Raw genomic sequence first — 20,302 nt, 5'->3', positions numbered from 1 at the left:
GTTCTCAAGTTACGTTATTTTCGGAGAGCCTGGCCCAGGAGTTGGTTGCAGATCATCGGCTCCAAGCAGTGGACGCTTCTAGTCTGACTTTACGGGGGCAAATGGTCTGGACATCCCTTACACTGGGTACATCGTGTTAGACTTTCTGGTCCAAGGGGTTCCCGTCCAACAGAAAGGGGTCGTTATCGTCCGAGATCATTGCTTGGGCATTCATCGAGCACTCCTAGGGATGAACGTTATACTGGATTGCTCGGAGGAATTGTTTCTGGGACGGCCAACTCGGACTTCTCTGTCATCGGCGAAGCAGGACAGGGACCGGATTCTGGCCGATTGCCGAAGAGTGCACGTGGCTAGTCAAGTGAAGGAGAGAGAAGGCATCGGTCGAGTAGCCTGTCGGTACGCTTTGTCTGTCCCAGCCCAGAGCGAGACCGTGCTTTGGGTCCGAGTACCTGCAGGACCCTGTGGGACGGGTACCTGTGTCCTGGTAGAGCCCCATGAGGACTGTCAACCCATTGAAGTGGCTCACGGGCTGACGGCCATCCACCGTGGGCGAGTCTCAGTAAAGGTGCGGAATGCCAATCCCTACTCCGTGCTCCTTCGTCGACACCAACGTCTGGTTCGAGTTTCCTCGGTACGCTCTGCCCAGGTTCACAAGCATCAGTACGTCTGCTTCAGGCAGGTGAGCTCTGCGGTGGTGGAAGTCGCCGTCCGCCCAGTTGAGGCAGAACCAGGCTCTGTGGGAGGAGGGGTGCCGACCCATTTGATGGGAGAGTCCCTGAAGGGTGAAAATCTGGAGGAGGAACAGATGTTACAGCTCCAGGAGCTCTTGAGAAAATGGCAACATGTGTTCTCGACCCACGAAGAAGACTATGGCTGCACAGGGGTAGTGAGGCATCAAATACCTACCGGTGAGGCGATGCCTAGCCAAGAGCGGTATCGTCCGGTGCCACCCACCCTCTATGCCGAGGTCCGCGCCCTGTTGAAAGGGATGCTGGAGGGAGGAATTGTTCGAGAGAGCAGTAGTCCGTGGGCGGCGCCAATTGTTCTGGTTCAGAAGAAACTTGAGCTTGGAGGTTCTGCGTTGACTACCGCAAACTCAACAGTGTAACGAAGAAAGATACATTCCCGTTGCCACGGATTGAAGACTCACTCACCTGTCTCACACAAGCGGCGTGGTACTCCACATTGGACCTGGCGAGTGGATACTGGCAGGTGCAGGTAGACGACCGAGATAGAGAGAAGACAGCCTTCACCACCCCGTTTGGGTTATTTGAATGGGACCGGATGCGGTTCGGCCTGTGCAATGCTCCTGCGACCTTTCAGCGCTTGATGCAGCGCTGTCTAGGGGGACAACTGGTCGACTCAACGCCGGTATACCTGGACGATGTGATCGTCTTCTCCCCTGACTTCCGCACTCACCTGCACCATCTAGGTGGGAGGAGGACCACCTAGGGAGGAGGAGGAACACAGGAAGTGTTCAGGGCCATGGAGAAATATGGGCTAAAGCTTAGGCCAGACAAATGCCAGTTATTGCGGAAGGAGGTACAGTTCTTGGGACATCGTGTCAGTGCTGCAGGGATATCCCCCGACCCGGAGAAGGTGGCGGCTGTCCAAGGGTGGGAGCCACCCCGGGCAGTGAGACAGGTGCGGTCGTTCCTGGGGTTCGTGGGATTTTGTCGACGCTTTATAAAAGGATTATCTGGGCTTGCTTGGCCATTGAACCAACTCCTTGCTGGTTCCGGACGTGCCCGTGGCAAAGGCTCCCCGTCAGTGCATTGGGATTCCACCTGTGAGACCACCTTCCAGAACCTCAAGCAGGAACTTCTGAGGGCCCCTATCTTGGCCTACGCAGACTTCACCCAGCCGTTCCTTCTGTACACTGACGCCAGCAATGCAGGTTTGGGAGCCGTGTTGGCCCAAGAGCACCAAGGAGTGGAGAGAGTGATTGCATACGCAAGTCAAAGTTTACATCCCGCAGAGCGGAACGCGGCAAATTACAGTTCCTTCAAAATCGAACTACTGGCAATGAAGTGGGCCATGACGGAGAAGTTCAAAGATTACCTGTTGGGAGCCAAGGTGACGGTGATTACGGATAATAATCCATTAGTACACTTGCAGACCGCCAAGTTGGGGGCAGTAGAACAGCGTTGGGTGGCACAACTAGCAAATTATGATTAACAGCTTAAATACCGACCCGGCAGAGAACACGTAAATGCGGACGCCCTGTCCAGACTCCCAGTCATCCGGAGGGACAACCAAACACCCCTTTGTACCCCTGGCCCTGAAGACGAGTTGCTGATGGCAATGGTGGAAGCTCCCGGGACCCTGAGGGCTGTTCCGTCTAGTTGGGGGTGGGACCCCAGGCGGTGGAGAAGGCTGCAGCTGGGAGATGCAGACCTGTGTCAGGTTACGTTGTACCTTAGACAGGGATACATGCCGAGAGCAGAGGAAAGCGGGCTCAGACAGTGGGAGTACAACATCTCCTAAGGCAGTGGAAGAGGCTGCGACTTAGAGAAGGGGTAATCTGCCGTTCGATGCAAGATCCCCGAACACAGGAGACAGTACACCAGGTGGTGGTACCGGAGGGCCAAGTCTCGGAGCTATTGACTGCATTCCACACCCATACTGGCCATCAGGGCCAAGAGAAGACGCTGTCTCTGCTGAGGAGGTATTTCTACTGGCCTAGGATGGAAAAGAAAGTTGAGGAGTTCGTTCAGAGTTGTCCACTGTGTACGTTGTTCAAACGCAGGAAGGAAGTCCGAGCCCCATTGGTCCCCCTGTGGCCCAAAGCACCTCTGCACATCATAGGAATCGATTTCCTGACTTTAGGTCGGCCGACGGATCGATTTCAAAATATCCTGGTGATGACTGACCTATTAACTAAATACGCCTAGGCCATCCCCACTGTAGATCAGACGACAGTTACCACAGCCAGCGCCCTTTGGAGGGCAGTGATACAACCTTTTGGCTCCCCAGAGACCCTACACTCAGACCAAGGTTCAAATTTTGAGTCCCGAGTGATCCAAGAGCTGAGCCACCTTTATGGGTGCCGGAAGACCCATACGACCTCATACCATCCTCAGGGTAACGGGGGTGCGAAAGGTTGAACCAGACCCTGTTGGGGTTATTGGGGACCCTAGAGAGTGAACAACAGGGCCAATGGGCCGAGAGTCTCCCCTCTCTGTTGCAAGCCTATAACAATAGTGTGCACAGTATCACCGGGTATGCTCCTTCCTACCTTATGTTTGGGCGCCATCTCCGCTTACCTGTGGACTTGCTCCTGGGGACCGAGGCTGCAGAAAGAGGGTATAGTACCACTGACTGGGTGAATCGGCACCACCACCAACTGATCGATGCCTACCGACGAGTCTCAGATCATCTGAGTGCAGCAGCCGCCAAGAACAAGCGGTTATACGACCGGACTGCCCGAGAGGCCCCTTTGTTACCAGGGGAGCGAGTGCTGGTAAGGGACAACCGGCGCTCAGGGAAGGGGAAGCTCCGCGATCGCTGGGAGTCGACGCCATATGTGGTGGAACGACGACAAGGGCCTGATGCTCCAGTTTACTCGGTACGACCCGAGGGGAAACCAGGACCGATACGGGTGCTCCATCGAAACTTGCTCCGTCCATGTCCGAACTATTCGCAGCTAGCGGCCGAGGCCCCAAGTGCGCCACCCGCCCCAGAGGTACTCATGGTAGGGTGCTCTGTGGTCCCGAGGGACCCTGAAGTTGAAGCAAGAGTGGCTCCGCCCTCGCCACCCCGACGGTCTCAGCGGGACACCCGAGGACAGCCTCCTGAGAGGTATGGCGAATGGAATTGAAGAACACCGGTTCTCGGGACTAGAACCGATTGGCGGGGGGGATGTCACGGGTGACAAAAAAGCGTAGTGAGCGGAACCCTCTTGGTGAGTCACGAGTTTCTCGAGGGAACGATTTGTTTGCGACACATCCCACTCCAGTTCCAGGTGTGGCAGAAACATTGCCCGGCCTGATTAGCGCTAATGCACTGCAGGTGCAAGAGAGAGAGGAGCGGCGTTCACACAGGTGTCCGGCTTCACAAGCCAAAGATAAAAGGGCTATCCAGAGAGGTTTCGGGGAACGGGACGTGGATGTGGTCTGTTTTGTTTTTGGAGCAGTTTGGGGCTCAAGCTTTACTCGGGGAAGTTGTCTGGATGTGGGGAAGAGAGAAAGATAAGTGAATTGATTTCATCTTATGAACATTCGAAAAGCTTGAAGAGGATGCAGTGAATGTAAATCTGACTGTTGGGGAAGCTATGTGTTTCAGAGTGTGTTGAGGAGGAACTGAGGATTAAATATCCCCCACGGGAGTGTAACGAATGGATTGAGGCCTCTGATCAACCCTATCGTGTGAGTGAATTGCAGTGTTTTTGCCTTATTTATATACATTGATTCATGGCTGTGGATTTGAAGTGAACACGAGTGCGGTGTGCTTTTACTGAGAAGCGGCCCCAACCCCTGCTTACACGTTTGTGAAAAGTTATTATATCTGCTCTCCATCAGAAGCCCAGAGTGATACAGCTGAGTTTGGAAGTATGCAGTATCGCTGGTGAAGTAAGCTTTTAAATCACTGTCTCACTACTTTGCACTGACGAACAGTATCCTATGTTGAGAAGAATCCTTTACCTTCCTACTTATCATCTGAGTCTGGAAGTATGCAGTATCGCTCGTGAAGTAATTTTTTTAAATCATTGTTTCACTACTGTGTACTGACGAAAGTATTCTATACTGAGAAGAATCCTTACCTTCCTACTTAACGTCTGAGTCTGGAAGTATGCAGCATCGCTGGTGAAGTAAGCTTTTAAACCACTGTCTCACTACTGTGCACCGACGAAAGTGTTCTATACTTTGAAAAATCCTTATCTTCCTACTTACGGTCTGAGTCTAGAAGTATGCAGCATCGCTGGTGAAGAAAGCTTTTAAGTCACTGTTTCACTACTGTGCACTGCTGAAAGTATCTTATACTGAGAAGAATCCTTACCTTCCTACTTACTGTCTGAGTCTAGAAGTATGCAGCATGGCTGGTGAAGTAAGCTTTTAAACCACCGTCTCCCACTACTGTGCACTGACGAAAGTTTCATGTACTGAGAAGAATTCTTATCTTCCTACTTACCGTCTGAGTCTAGAAGTATGCAGCATTGCTGGTGAAGTAAGCTTTTAAATCACTGTCTCACTACTGTGCACTGACGACAGTATCCTATACTGAGAAGAATCCTTACCTTCCTACTTACCGCCTGAGTCTAGAAGTATGCAGCATTGCTGGTGAAGTAAGCTTTTAAATCACTGTCTCACTACTGTGCACTGACGACAGTATCCTATACTGAGAAGAATCCTTACCTTCCTACTTACCGCCTGAGTCTAGAAGTATGCAGCATCGCTGGTGAAGTAAGCTTTTAAAATCATTGTTTCACTACTGTGCACTGACGAAAGTATTCTATACTGAGAAAAATCCTTATCTTCCTACTTACTGTCTGAGTCTAGAAGTATGCAGCATTGCTGGTGAAGTAAGCTTTTAAACCACCGTCTCCGACTACTGCGCACTGACGAAAGTATCTTGTACTGAGAAGAATTCTTACCTTCCTACTTACCGTCTGAGTCTAGAAGTATGCAGTATTGCTGGTGAAGTAAGCTTTTAAATCACTGTCTCACTACTGTGCACTGACAAAAGTATCCTATACTGAGAAGAATTCTTACCTTCCTACTTACCGCCTGAGTCTAGAAGTATGCAGCATCGCTGGTGAAGTAAGCTTTTCAATCACTGTCTCACTACTGTGCACTGACGAAAGTATCCTATACTGAGAAGAATCCTTACCTTCCTACTTACCGTCTGAGTCTGGAAGTATGCAGCATCGCTGGTGAAGTAAGCCTTTGAATCATTGTCCCACTACTGTGCACTGACGAAAGGATTCTGTATTGAGAAGAACTCTTACCTTCTTACTTACCGTTTGAGTCCTGAAGTGAGCCGTATCCTTGGTGAAGTTGTCACAAGGTGACGAACTAGAGACGGAACTACACAGCCCACGGGGGGATGTTTCCGCCCGGAGGGGTTTCAACTGAACACCAAGCCGGCCTCAGATGCGTCGCTACCATAGGAACAGCAGCCGCTGATGGCAAAGTGACAGAAGGTGCGGCGCATTAAGTGACTGTGTGACGATTGGGACATGTCGCTTTTAGGAACAGACAAAAGCAAAACTTTGAGAGACTGAGTGGGTTGGGTGGGATTGCTGCGGCGTTCAAACTTTTCTTCTTGCTGAGAGAGAGTGAGAGATTTCTGTGGGACAAATCGGCTGGCGAGATCGATCCGTGGGAAGGGAATCCGCTACGAAGAACTGGGTGACGGAGAACAGAGAGGCAGAGGGCGAAGTCATCTATGAAGTATTATCGAGTCCACTTACTGGGGTGAAGATAAGTACCAACCTTCTACTGGCTGTATTATATGTGGGTTATACACGAAAAGATTATATATGAGGAGAAATGACATAAAAAACAGAGTCCAGATGTCTGAATGAGAAGACAGCTGTTAGGATTTGTGATTGCAGTCGCTGAATTCTTCCGTCTAATTACCCCCGCTGTCCAGAGCGAGGAGGTTGGCCGTGACCTTAAATTTCACGGAGTGGATGAGAGTGACGTGAGTTAATGCTGTGTCCCACTGTGTGTGGTTGAAGTGGAGTTATTGAATGCTTACTGTACAGAATTCTGTCACATGTCAGTCGGTCTTGCCTTGTGTTACAGTCGGGAGTTTTCTGAGGAAGAGATTAAGTGAAAACGGACTTTAAGCCTGCTGTATTCTGATTCATCATTGATGCTGTTCTGGAGAACGGGGAAAATCCAGTTACCTGCTGTTCTGAGTGTTGAATATCCAAAGCCTGTTGTATTCTGATTCATCATTGTTGCTGTTCTGGAGAACGGGGAAAATCCAGTTACCTGCTGTTCTGAGTGTTGAATATCCAAAGCTTGTTGTATTCTGATTCATCATTGATGCTGTTCTGGAGGACGGGGAAAATCCAGTTACCTGCTGTTCTGAGTGCGTCCCATCTGAAGCCCGCTGCATTTGTCTCATCGTTGCTGTTGTGGAGAACGGAGGAAACCTCAGGTACCCGTTGTTCTGAGTGTTGTGTATCTAAATCCTGTTGTACTCTGCTTCATTATTGATGCTGTTCTGGGGGACGGAGAAAATCCAGTTACCTGCTGTTCGGAGTGTGTTCCATCTGAGGCCGGTGCATTCTCGTCTCATCCTCGCTGTTCTTGGGAGTGGGAATAAACCCAGTTACCTGCTGCCCAGTCGACGCCCTTCACAGCCCCAAGCCTTCTGCACCGACGTATTGGAAAGAGCAAACGTACGTGGAGTACCTACTTGCTGTCCAGTCGATGCTCCTTCACAGCCGTAAGCTTTCTGCACCTGTTGAATTAAGAAGAACCAACTGTATTGAGAGGATTTACCTGCTGCCCAGTCGACGCTCCTTCACAGCCCTAAGCCTACTGCACCGACGTATTGGGAAGACCAAACGTACGTGGAGTAGCTACTTGCTGTCCAGTCGACGCTCCTTCACAGCCGTAAGCTTCCTACACGTGTTGTACTGAGAAGAACCAACCGTACTGAGAGTAAGCCTTTGGCACCTGAGAGACTGAGAAGAGTCAACCGTACTGAGAGTAAGCCTTTGGCACCTGAGAGACTGAGAAGAGTCAACCGTACTGAGAGTAAGCCTTTGGCACCTGAGAGAATCAGAAGAGTCAACCGTACTGAGAGTAAGCCTTTGGCACCTGAGAGACTGAGAAGAGTTCACCGTACGGAGAATAAGCCTTTGGCACCTGAGAGACTGAGAAGAGTCAACCGTACTGAGAGTAAGCCTTTGGCACCTGAGAAACTGAGAAGAGTCAACCGTACTGAGAGTAAGCCTTTGGCACCTGAGAGACTGAGAAGAGTCAACCGTACTGAGAGTAAGCCTTTGGCACCTGAGAGACTGAGAAGAGTCAACCGTACTGAGAGTAAGCCTTTGGCACCTGAATGTATCGAATAGAATCGAATGTAGTTCTTTAATGAGAACTAGTAATGTAGCTAGTTTTATTTAAGTTACTTATAAGCCATAAGCAATCGTCGATTAAAAGAGTATTTGGGGATTGCAGTTTGCTGTTTGACTTATCAATTTGTGTCGATAAAGTATAATAGGGTGAATCATGTATATAGTGCTTGCATAGTGCATATACTTGTAGCTGTTATGTATCTTTGGAAGTCCTTGAAATTAATAGGTTTCAAAGCGCAGCGCAGCGTTCCGCGTCCTGTCTAAAAGGTGCTTCAGTCCTAGGCGCGCGCAAGTACACGAACCCCAACCCCCCCTGTTTGTAGATAGATAGATAGCCTATATATACACACACACAAACATATACACAAAAAAAGTGTACATGCAGACCCGCTAACAACATGTCTATAATTAACTAAGAATGTGAATTATAAAAAACATGAATTATAGAAAGCATCAAAGGCCCAGTTCCTCATTAAGGCCATTTGGTTCTACTGTGTTAAGAGTGAAAATCCAGAAAGCGTCCCATTGTAGTAGGGACTTCACTATGTCACCTCCTCGCTGGGAGGGTAGAATTTTTTCAATACCCAAAAATTTTAAGGACGCACTGGAACGATGATTAGCTTGTACATAATGCCTCGCAATTTCATAGTCCATATTTCTGTTACGAATTGCTGCTTTGTGTTCTGCAGCCAGTAGCACCTAAATGCAGTACATGAGATCCACGGGGAGGAGTCGGATCAAGATCCAAGGGGTGGAGATGGGTAGGATTAGGGTTGGGTTTAGGGATTAGGGGTGTGTTTAGGGATCAGGGGGCGGAGTTGGCTAGGTTTAGGTGTATGTAAGGTGGGAGGAGTGGATCCGACTCCTCCCCGTGGATTTCATGTTCCGCAGTGAGAACCATCTCCCGGCAGCCCTGAAACACACACACACATCCCTCAGAGCACTGACCCGTGGTGTTGGTCATGTCATGTCAGATACCTGAGTGTAGAGACCTGCACTTCTGCGAGACTACCCCGGGACCCAGCGCAACCGAGTGCGGCGCGGGACAATATTTGATGGGTGAATGCGGGTGCGGGCGGCAAGATATTATTGTGTGCGGGTTGCGGGAAAATAAAATTATTTGTGGGAAATATAGAACAAAATAAAATAACTAGAAACAAATAAACCGTTATTTATCTAATGCACAACCAACAAGGATAACTAAAATAAAAACGATTTACAGGCACATGGTCGGAAGCTAACTCTCGCGTGGTTCATAGGCGCAGAACAGCCAAGCCTACCACACAGAGGCAAAATGTCTGCACCGCATGACACACGCCATGTACTTTGCATTCCAGCTTCCAGCGCACCATCGGAGAGGGCTTTCAGTATTTGCGGTCGCATACTGGAGCAGAGACGGATTAATCTGAAGCCCTCATCAGTGAACGACATGCTATTCCTGCATGGGCACATTAAGTAGTCATACAGTTTTTTTTTAATTGTTTTAGTTAATTCAGTTTTTTATTTTATTTAGCTAAATATTTAAAATTGGTATATTTTGTTATTGAGGAATAAGGATAGTTTTTGTTTAATGTTTGAAGGAATTGCTAAAAGCAAAGGCGGCATTCTTAAGCAGTATTAGGCCCTATATATAGGCTACTTTTGAACATGAAAGAAATCCAGGTTATTATTATTATATAATTTATTAGGCTATACTATAATCATTATGGTATATTTTTATTTATGTACATTTCTTACTTTTTTACTGTATTTATTTGTTCTAAGTTCCTTGTTCATGTTCATCCATTGAATTAAACGCAAATAAAACGAAACATTTGTTTATTTTACGTTTATTTTTTATTTTATTTTTTATATTCAACAGGGGAGCAAGTGAAAAAAATCACAGAGTAGCAGGCAGAATATGCAATGTATTTTTTTAAAAAAGTACTTATACGTTTACCCGCGGGATTTTGCGGGCGGGAGCGGGACGAAACTTGATTGTTGGGGGCAGCAGCGGGAGAAAACAACATATATTTTTGCAGGAACGGGATAAAATCCGTCCCGCGCAGGTCTCTACCATGTCAGATAAATGAGTGAGTGTGTGTGTGAGTGAGCATTGACCCGTGGTGTTGGTCATGTCATGTCAGATATATGAGCGTGTGTGTGAGTGAGCACTGACCCGTGGTGTTGGCGTGTGTCTGTACGAACAACGCGTTCTTGCTCAGCCCCCCGCACAGGAAGAGGGTTGTGATGTCATATCCTGCCTCTTTCATGGCATCTAGGATGTGTCTGGTGCCAAGCTTCATACAACAGAGACACACAATCACATTAACACTGTAATACTGAACACTTAGTTAGTGTGTGAGTGAGAGTGTGTTTGTGTGTTTGTATGTGAGAGAGAGTGTGTGTGTGTGTGGTGTGTGTCTTACAGCGATGGCCTGAAGAGTTGCTAGATACAGCAGAGCTAAATCATCCAGTGTCTGTGATAAAGTGAGTCCCACAACCTGCACACACCAGCAGTGACATCATCAATCAACTCTCCACCACTGCAAACATTAGTTATAAAAGCTAAAACTATCTGATGTGTCTTTTTTCTTAATGGTTAAAAATAAGAAATTATATTAAACGTAAAGAAAATCTTTCTTTCTAGAACGTAAAGAAAAAAGTACTTTCTAGGGCTATTAACATTATTTTCATGACATTAAGCAAATGTCCCTGTTAAATCCACATTTATGTCCTCTGAAATAAAGGAAAAAAGCCCAAAAATATAATAAAAAAAAAAGATTGTCATTACTATAAATGTTAATTTGGAGTTCATTCTCAATATTCTCATTCTAGCAGCACCAACAACCCTAGCAACCACCCACAACATCCGAACAACTGCCTGGTGCCAAATTTTGCCGCAGTAAGCACCACTCACATATTCTGCAGAAAATGTACGTCCAGTTATCAGTTTTATTAATAAATAATAAAAAATTAAATTAAATTAAAGGCAGTACAATGAAAACTATTATATTTTTTCATCAGCACTGTAACAAGCACAGCGTTCCTCACCGATCCCCGTGATGTCTAGTCGGCCAGAGGAGAGCGGTTGCCGTGGAAATCAGGCCAGATGTGCAGGCCGGCCGTCAGCTGCTCCGGCTGTGCTGCGTCTCCAGACATGTGCTCCAGATGGAGCTTCAGGCAGGAGAAAAGCTCAGCGATCAGACTGAGTGAGAACAGAAACGCATCAGAGTGACTGATGCTCACCTCTTCTCCGCCTGCTCTTTCAGCTGCCTCGAAGCGGCGTGTCCGTTCACCACATGGTCCACCTGAAAGCACATGACATCGCTCTAATTAAGATATTCATATATTTCCATGTAAACCATCTGTATATATAGCGTATTATGTGTTTATTGTAACGTTTGTCACAATGTCCTGTAGTACAGTGATGACTGTCTGGAACCAAGCAGCCAAACTACCAACCAACCAATAAACTAAAAAAACAACAGCCAACCAATCAACTACACCAATCAATCAGACCAAACAACCAATTTAAAATATCAACCAAACAACCAACCTAACGACCAACAAAACCAACCAATCAATCAAACTACCAAGGAAACAACCAACCAAAAACCAAGAAAATAACCAAACAAACAACCAACCAACCAAGAAACCAACTAATAAACCAAACAACCAAGAAAACCACCAACCAAGTAAAAAAACGACCAATCAACCAACAAACCAATAAAGACAACAACCAATCAACCAACCACCCACCAACCAAGAAAACAACCAACCAACTAATAAACCAAACCAAGAAAATAACCACCCAACTAATCAACCAATCAACTAAACCAACCAATAAAACAATCCATCAATCAACCAAACCAAGTAGAAAACTAACCAATCATCCAAGAACAATACAACCAATCAACCAAAAAACCAATCGAATCAATCAACCGATCAATAAACCGAGAAAAAAAAACAACCAACCAACCAAATCAACCAACCAACCAACCCAAGAAAAACAACAAAAACCAAACAACCACTCCTTTCAAGAACAAAACAACCAATCAATCAACCAATAAACCAAGAAAAAAACCCAACCAACCAATCAAATTAATCAACCAACCCAAGAAAAAACCAACAACCAATCGAATCAATAATCCAAGAAAAAACAACAACCAACCAATCAAATCAATCAACCAACCAACAAACCCAAGAAAAAAACTAACGAATCAATCAACCAAACAAACAATCAACCAAGAAAAAAACCCAACCAACTAATCAAAATCTACCAACCAACCAATAAACCAAGAAAATAACAAAACAACCAACCAATCGAATCAATTAACCAACCAATAAAAAAACAACCAACTACCCAACCAATCAAATCAATTAAATTTAAAGTGTACTAAATACAAAACACAACAAATTTTCATAATAAATTCACAATAAAACCCAAGCCACCTAACCCAACTACAATAATTTAACACTAAATAGCAGTTACATTTCTATTAACAGCAAAGTAGTGTGTATTCTTGGTGTGCTACAAACTAGCTTCTCTTTTGCAGAAATATTAACACATTTCTTGTCTTCTCTGGCCAAATATGACACCTCTCCTGACTCCTGACTAATTTATTAGATGTATGTAGGTCTGTTATTGTAGGGACATCAACTTTACATTTTCACACTAAACATGTTGCGGAACAAAACGTGATAGTGATTGGTTGCGTGACGGGCGAGTCAGTCCTTGGCTGATATTTTTTATTCTTAAATACATGTAAGTGAATGTGTTTAATCTTTTAAGAAACCTTTATAATGGTCATGACTCATGTTAGTTGATCTAACGCATAATGTTCGCCATGTTAGTACGCACCGCAGTTCAGAGAATTGCATCTGTCAGATTTAGGCCTATAGCGCGTCAATTCATCCACTTCTCCCAAAATACATGAAAGTGGCCAGTGAAGTGTGAGAAGAATAGAGTAAATTTTATAGTTACCTACACAATATGCATCTAAACACGTCTTCAATTTATAATTGAAAGGATTGTTATTGCTGCTTCCATGGACATCGTTGTGTATTTTACAAACAATAAATGTATTGTTTGCTAGTAGGTAGTCTACTTATGTGTCTAATCACACCGGCGTGAACGATCGTACGTGTTAAAGGGTTAACTAGCGATCACGTGCGGTGATGATGCTTCTTACGTCCGTTTCGGAGAACCAGAGGGAAGTATTTCAACCGACAGCTGAGGCATAAGTGTCACCGAAATCTGCGTTTTGATTCGGTCCGAGTACATGTCGGTAACTTATGGCTCGTTTCCGAGCGGTGCGGTACGGTACAGTACAGTATGGTACGCAATTATTTCCGTTTCCACTGTCAAAAGCCATACCACTTTTTCAGTACCCTTCCGTTGGGGTACTTAGCACAGTGGTACGGTACCTAAAGGGTGGAGCTAGACTCACTGCAGAATGTTGATTGGTTGACAGAGAATAGTCACTTGCACGTGCTAGAAGGGGAATGACAACATAAGAAGCACCATTTTTTAATATACAGTTTTAATATATTACTGTCATTGTGTCTCAAAATGTCGTTTTAAGAGTTTTTCAGGTGAGAATGTAGTTGTTTAAAGCTCAAATCTGTGGTTTATTTATAAAGATTTATGAAAATTTGATCTAGGTTGTGAGATCCATTCCAGGCGATCACAGGGCGTTCGGCGCTCATGTACCCCGCCTGGAACAGCCTTTCCTCGGCTAGTCGTTCTGACGTTTGCTGCTGACGTCTCTGTAGTGGTTTAATATGAGATATAATTTGTCTTGTGTAGACCTAACGGGCGATCTTTGGTCTCGTGAATCTATAATTTGTTCCCTGGCCAATGGTTGAGGGCTAAGTGAAGTTTCAAAACTTTATATATTTAGGCTATTTAACTTTACTGTTGTAACGTTAGACTAGAGCGCTGACTTTTGACTGAATTGTTTGCTTTATTTCTTATTGTATAGCTTCTTGTACCTTTTACTTATACTTTTATAATGGCTATTATTGATAAAACTGAAGTTTAACAAAAAGAGACAGGGTTGAGTTTTGTCATTTTTAATTTTATTACAGTGAAGATGAGCACTGTAATGTTGATTACTGCAACATTTGTTGTTTAGTACAAATGCACATATTGCCTGGACCATATTAATAATTGTAATATTTTTAAAATTTAAATGAAAAGAGGCAGGGTTCTTTTATATTTCGTTTTGTTATGAATAGGCTAACGTTATGCATGCAGTGAATATAACCAATACGCATTGCCTGAACCCCATTTGTGTGGCTATGATGTTTAAGATTTCTTTAACCCTCTGGGGTCGACAAACGCGCCGGCGCGTTTTGCTCGATTTTTTTCACATAGCAGGAAAATAGACTTAAAATACTCTGTCATTTTTGGTCAAACACACTTAAGAAATATAAAAAAATAAACTGTTGAATGTCTATTTTTTTATGTGTCCACTTACAATCGAAATAAAACATTGTGCTTTTGTAAAATAAAGAAAATAAACAGGGTGTGCTTTCTGTCTCTCCATCTCCGTTAACCTTTTTTCTGGAGCACGTCTCTAAACTTAAACAAAACTCAGCGAATACTATTCACACAAGCATGAGCAATATATCTTTATAATCATTTAAGTTTGTACTTTTAAAATATCTAATTCAAAACTAAAATAAATATTCTCTGTTTATGTAATCTATAAAAAAGAGAGAGGTGTCAGCCGATCTCATTATCGTTCTCTCAGCTCATTAGTCTGCTAATGTGACACGCCCACGGAGAGTGTGCGATATTCAAAAACAAATGATCTGAAGCGACACATGCAAACGTGTCAACGTCCCTCATAAACGCGATAACACAAATTTAATCATCAGATTAATGTACCTTTTCGGCTTGTGAGGCTGTGACTGTGAGGAGTAATCCTGGGAGATTTACCTCAGAACATGTACTGGTTTATTTTCATTTTGAGGAGCGACCGATCTAGCCGAGAATTGTGAGTAGCTACCCTAACATTTTTATTCTTGTACTTTGTTCTAATGTCTGTGAATGCAAAAAGACTTTAAATTTGAATCACGTTTCTGTGTGTGAATGAATTAACGGCACAGATGGGCGCTGTTGTATGTTTAGCCTAATATGTTGCAGATGAAATATGAAAGATAACTATGGGATCAAATTCCCGCCAAATGTATTGCGGCCACGGATCAAAATATAATAAGCGTGAATAAAAAAATAACAAGCATGAATAAAAACTTTAAACACATTAAAAAATATTTTTCACAAAACTTTAACAAGAGTTTATTTTAAATTTTACAAGGACTTTTAAGCAGTAAAGCTATCTGAACTCTGGACATATACAAATAATTAAATTCCTCTTTTTTGAGGTAGCCTACATTTTAATGCGCACACTGGTAATTGGTGTTAAACAATGGCTCATGATTATGCTAAAGCAGCTCTAAAACATCATGCAGTTTTGAAACACTACATTTCTTTGCTAAAATTAAGTTAAAAACGACCATTTTACCCGTCTGAAGAATTTAGGACTTTGACCTTTCAACGCTACACACAGCCTTTATATTATTTAGTTCCATTACAGACAAGGCATACAGTGCAAAAAGTACAAGACGAATACAAAGGCATTTGTGGTACAGTTCAGAGTATGTAAAACAAAGAACAACAACTAAAATTTAAAATAAACCTGTAGCCTTTGTAAAAGGGAAAAAAAATGCACAGCCTACCTGGTGATCCGTTACAGTTAAATACGCCATCCTGAAATATTTTCTTAATTTTTGTTGTTAAGCGATCATATAGCCTAGGTAGCATGGTAAATGAATTCTAGACTAGATAGATGTACCATTTGACTAAAGATTAATGAAAATGATAGTGTACAGAGGAGATTACAGAAACCAGGTGGATTTGATATGCAGTGATTTATTATAATTATTGTGTTCATTTGCATAGCTACATAATTGCATATTACTCTAGGATTAATGTTTTAAATATAGCTTAAATTTTTAATACATTAACATGAAAATTATTGAAAAGATCAGGGATAGGTAACGTTTCTGGAGTGCCACTGTCCTGCAGAGTTTAGCGTCAACTCCGATAAAAACCTAGCTAGCAGTATTAATAATCCTAAAGATGATGATTAGCTGGTTCAGGTGTGTTTGATTAGGGTTGGAGGAGCTAAACTCTGCATCCAGGAGGACCGACATTGCCCTTCCATGTCATAGATTAAATATGAAAGTAAAACGGCCAGTAGGTGGTGGCAAGTTACTGTCTTTATAAGTGAGTCATTCATTCAAACTTCTCGTTCAAATCAGGAATTCTTTAATGAAACACTGTTGTGTGGCTCGCAGGTGATCGACGCTCACAGTGCAAATTCCAGAAGTAAGGCCAGGGCTTTAAAGATGAACTGAACTGAAATTTGAAAAAAATGTGATATAACAGATGTATTTTATTTATTCTCATTGGTACAATTATTTAAAGGGCAGAATTTGTTAAAAGGGATAAAATGGTACGTTGAAAATGTTGTTGTTGTTACACGGGCGCGCCATGTTGGATTTCAACATTCGACTACTTCATTGGAATGGTAGGCTACTCCGTTGCTAACCAACACTAGGAGAGCTAGCTTCTCTCTACCCCATGCCTTGTCAACAAAATTATTCTAGTCGTGATTTCTAGTGTTTAATCCTAGGTACGAGAGACAGATGTGTTGAAAACATCAATGAGTACATGAAGCGTCTGACATCAAATGTTTTATTTAGCTACAAGTCCAACGCATACTAGAATCCTTGATGTTCAGCTGAGGGGAAAATACGTAACGTTAACGTTAGTTCACTGCACAGGATGGGAACGGAATCTTATTCCTCCTTCCCAAATGCCCCCTCGCCCAAAGAGTGAACTGCCGGTACACTGTTAAGCTTAACAGTCTGAGAAAAGGATATAAGTTAGCCTAGCCTAGCGCAGTCGCCAATTCGTAAAATACACTCTTACATAGCAGCTACTTATGGGGCGCTCCAGCGTCTCAGCTCGGACATCCCTTAGAGATAGCATAGCCTCCTCCAACATGTCTCTCTCACCGCAACAGCATCCGAAATGAACGGTGCATGGTGATGCATTTTCGCCGATCAATAAATGTTCCAGGTTGACCTCTCTTCAACAGATCGACTCCGGTGCAGTGTCCATGCTCCGGCAGCGCCCGCGCCCACACACTTCCCCCCAAACGATCCTGTACTGTATGTGGAGCCTGAAACTGGTCGTCCTCCATGTGGTGGTAGTCAGATACAACTGGCATGTCCCTCACATGCTCAAATGCGTAACTCATGCCATTAAAATTACTCATTTTCGTGTGTGTATATAGGACTTGCAGCTGTTGCATATATACCTTCGCGGGTCCTACCATGCCAGTGACGTCATCGAAATTGCCAGCGTAACAAACGCAATTTTTGTGCTGCTTAAAAAAAGCTATATTGATATTTTTAGTTACAATTTTAAATGTAAATTACTTTTAATTGTCATAAACAACATGTTATCAACGTTGATTTTTTTCAGTTCAGTTCATCTTTAAAGGTTAATATGATGGATCGTCAGACAGGCACAACTGTCAACTAACGACACAACAGGTCGTCGTCGTTAAAGTGACGAATTTAACGATAATGGATCGCCAGGTAGACGTAACAGGTCGAGTTGCAGGCACACATACAGTTTAACGGTGTCCTGCCACGGAAAGATTTTTGCCAGCTGAGCTGATGGTTATCTTCACCTGTAGCTACGAGAGAACATCAGTACAGTAGCGCGAGTCGCATTGGAGTGACGTCAACTCCCCTCTTCGTTTGATTGGCTAGAGGAGGAGCTGTCAATCTAGAACTAGTGGACCAATGGTGACGCTTAAGCCTGCCCTAATTTACATGAAACTCGAACTGCAACATTTGGAAGAGCAAGCGCAGAACATGGAAAGATGAGCGAAGAGGAAAACAGCACAAGCGTACAAAAAAATAAATTATGAGCAGAAAATGAAAGAGAACGCAAAGTACAGAGTAATAAAACCAAGGAAAACATAATTTTAAAGAAAGCATGAACACAAGTTTAAGTTTTGTAAAAAATATTTTTTAATGTGTTTACATTTTTTTTTTCCATGCTTGTCATTTTTTGATTCACGCTTATTATATTTTGATCCGTGGCCGCAATACATTTGGCGGTAATTTGATCCCATAGATAACATTTCGTAGTTTTGGATAGATTATAAAGTTTTTATTCTAAAATATCAAATAAGCTTTTGTCACCCAGTTTCTGCTCATATTTTAAATATATAGTAGGCTATGTTCTGTCAAAAATAAACTCATCAACTAAGTTGTTATTATAGTGTTTGTTCCAATGTAAGCTATATAAAAACTAATGAATCCTTAACTTTAAAATATGTATGATAATACTGTAGGATAATACTGAGGAATACTGTAGGTTTTTTTTCATTCTCAAGTGAATCGCGTTTCTGTTTGTGAATGAATGAACAGCAGAGATGCGCTGTTTACCACAACTCGCAAAAAGACAGTTTAAATTTGAATCGCGTTTCTGTGTGTGAATGAATGATCCGCTTTTAGCAAACTATATTGCTATACTGCGATGAGTAAAAATCGACTGAAATATGTTGAAATAAAATGTATTTGTATAAGCAACGTATTAAACTGCAAATTAACATTTATATGTCTTATATAAACGAAAGACCTATGTTACAGACATATGAAAGACAACATTTCGTTGACTAGTTTTGGATGGATTATACATTTTTACTGTAAAATCTTTGCCATCTCAAATAAGCTTTTGTTTGCCAATTTTGCTGATATGTTAAATAGCCTATAGCAGGGGTTCTTAACCTTTTTGATGTCGGGGCCCAAATTTTACAGTACAAAGTGGCCCAGGGCCCATTCAAATATTAGCACTGTATTGGTTTATTGATCTCACCATTGGTTTGATTTGTATTCAATAACTAAATGAAATCCACTTGCAGTTTAACAGGTTATTGTGTATGTAAACCTGCACATAGGCTACAACAAGATGCAAAACACACAACAATTCATGGAACAAATCAATCTGCATCAAGAACAAATTTAAAGGCTCAAGTCAGGCATATTAGCCTAACTAGTGCTGCACGATTATGTCACCTCACTTTCTAGTCTGTATCTGCCTGTTTCTTGTTTTTGTCTTGTGTTTTGGATTGCCTTATTGGATTTTGACACCTGCCTGGATGACTACGAGTTTGGATTGCCCTTTAAGTAAAAACTACTGCTCTTGGATTTTCTGCCTCCTGTGTGTGTTCCGTGACAGAAGGACTCCGTCACACCTAATCCAGCGGTATGTTTCATAACATCCCTTCCCCAGCCACCGAGCGGGAGAGAAGGGAATTTTTTAAAGGGACCCGATTGGTCAAGTTTCGCGGGACCCGTGGAGGTCGCAGTGGAGGAGGTGGTCGAGAGACTGTTCAGGTTCCGTCTGCCCAGTCAGAGACTGTTCACGTCACGTCTGCTCAGCCAGAGACTGTCCACGCTATGTCTACCCGGTCAGAGACGGATCAGGAGATGCCCATTCGCGTGGCCGCGAGGGCACGGATGGACTATTTGGAGCATCTGATTCGGATCCTAGACATGCCTGTGCTCGCTGTTCCAGAGCTGGAGCCAGTGTCCGTTCCAGAGCCTGAGCCAGTGTCCGCTGTTCCTGAGCCGGTGTCCGCTATTCCTGAGCCGGAGCTGGTGTCTGCTGTTCCAGAGCTGAAGCCAGTGTCTGTTCCAGAGCCAGAGACAGATCAGGAGATAACCATTCTCGCAGCTGGGGGAATACCGAGCAACTATCTGGAGCGTCTGGCACGGATCCTGGAAGGACCCTGCAGACCTTTTGTGTCCCTGGTTCCAGAGCCGGAACCAGTTTCTGTTCCTGAGCCGGAGCTCGTATCTGCTGTTCCTGAGCAAGAGCTCGTGTCTGCTGTTCCTGAGCAAGAGCCCGTGTCTGCTGTTCCTGAGCCGGAGCCAGTGTCTGTTCCTGAGCCGGAGCCAGTGTCTGTTCCTGAGCCGGAGCCAGTGTCTGTTCCTGAGCCGGAGCCAGTGTCTGTTCCTGAGCCGGAGCCAGTGTCTGTTCCTGTGTTTGTGTCTGTCCTTGTGGTTGTTACTGTTCTGGTGTCTGTTCCTGAGCCGGTGTCTGTTCCTGAGCCGGTGTCTGTTCCTGAGCCGATGTCTGTTCCTGTGCCGTGGCCGCCCGAGGGTTCTTCACCGCCCTGGCCTCCC

This window comes from Siphateles boraxobius, unplaced genomic scaffold (assembly GCF_051911475.1).
Source record: "Siphateles boraxobius isolate OS27281-9 unplaced genomic scaffold, OSU_SipBor_1 6, whole genome shotgun sequence".
Classification (NCBI taxonomy): domain Eukaryota; kingdom Metazoa; phylum Chordata; class Actinopteri; order Cypriniformes; family Leuciscidae; genus Siphateles; species Siphateles boraxobius.
The sequence above is the reverse complement of the archived record's forward strand: the minus strand, read 5'-3'. Positions refer to the sequence as shown.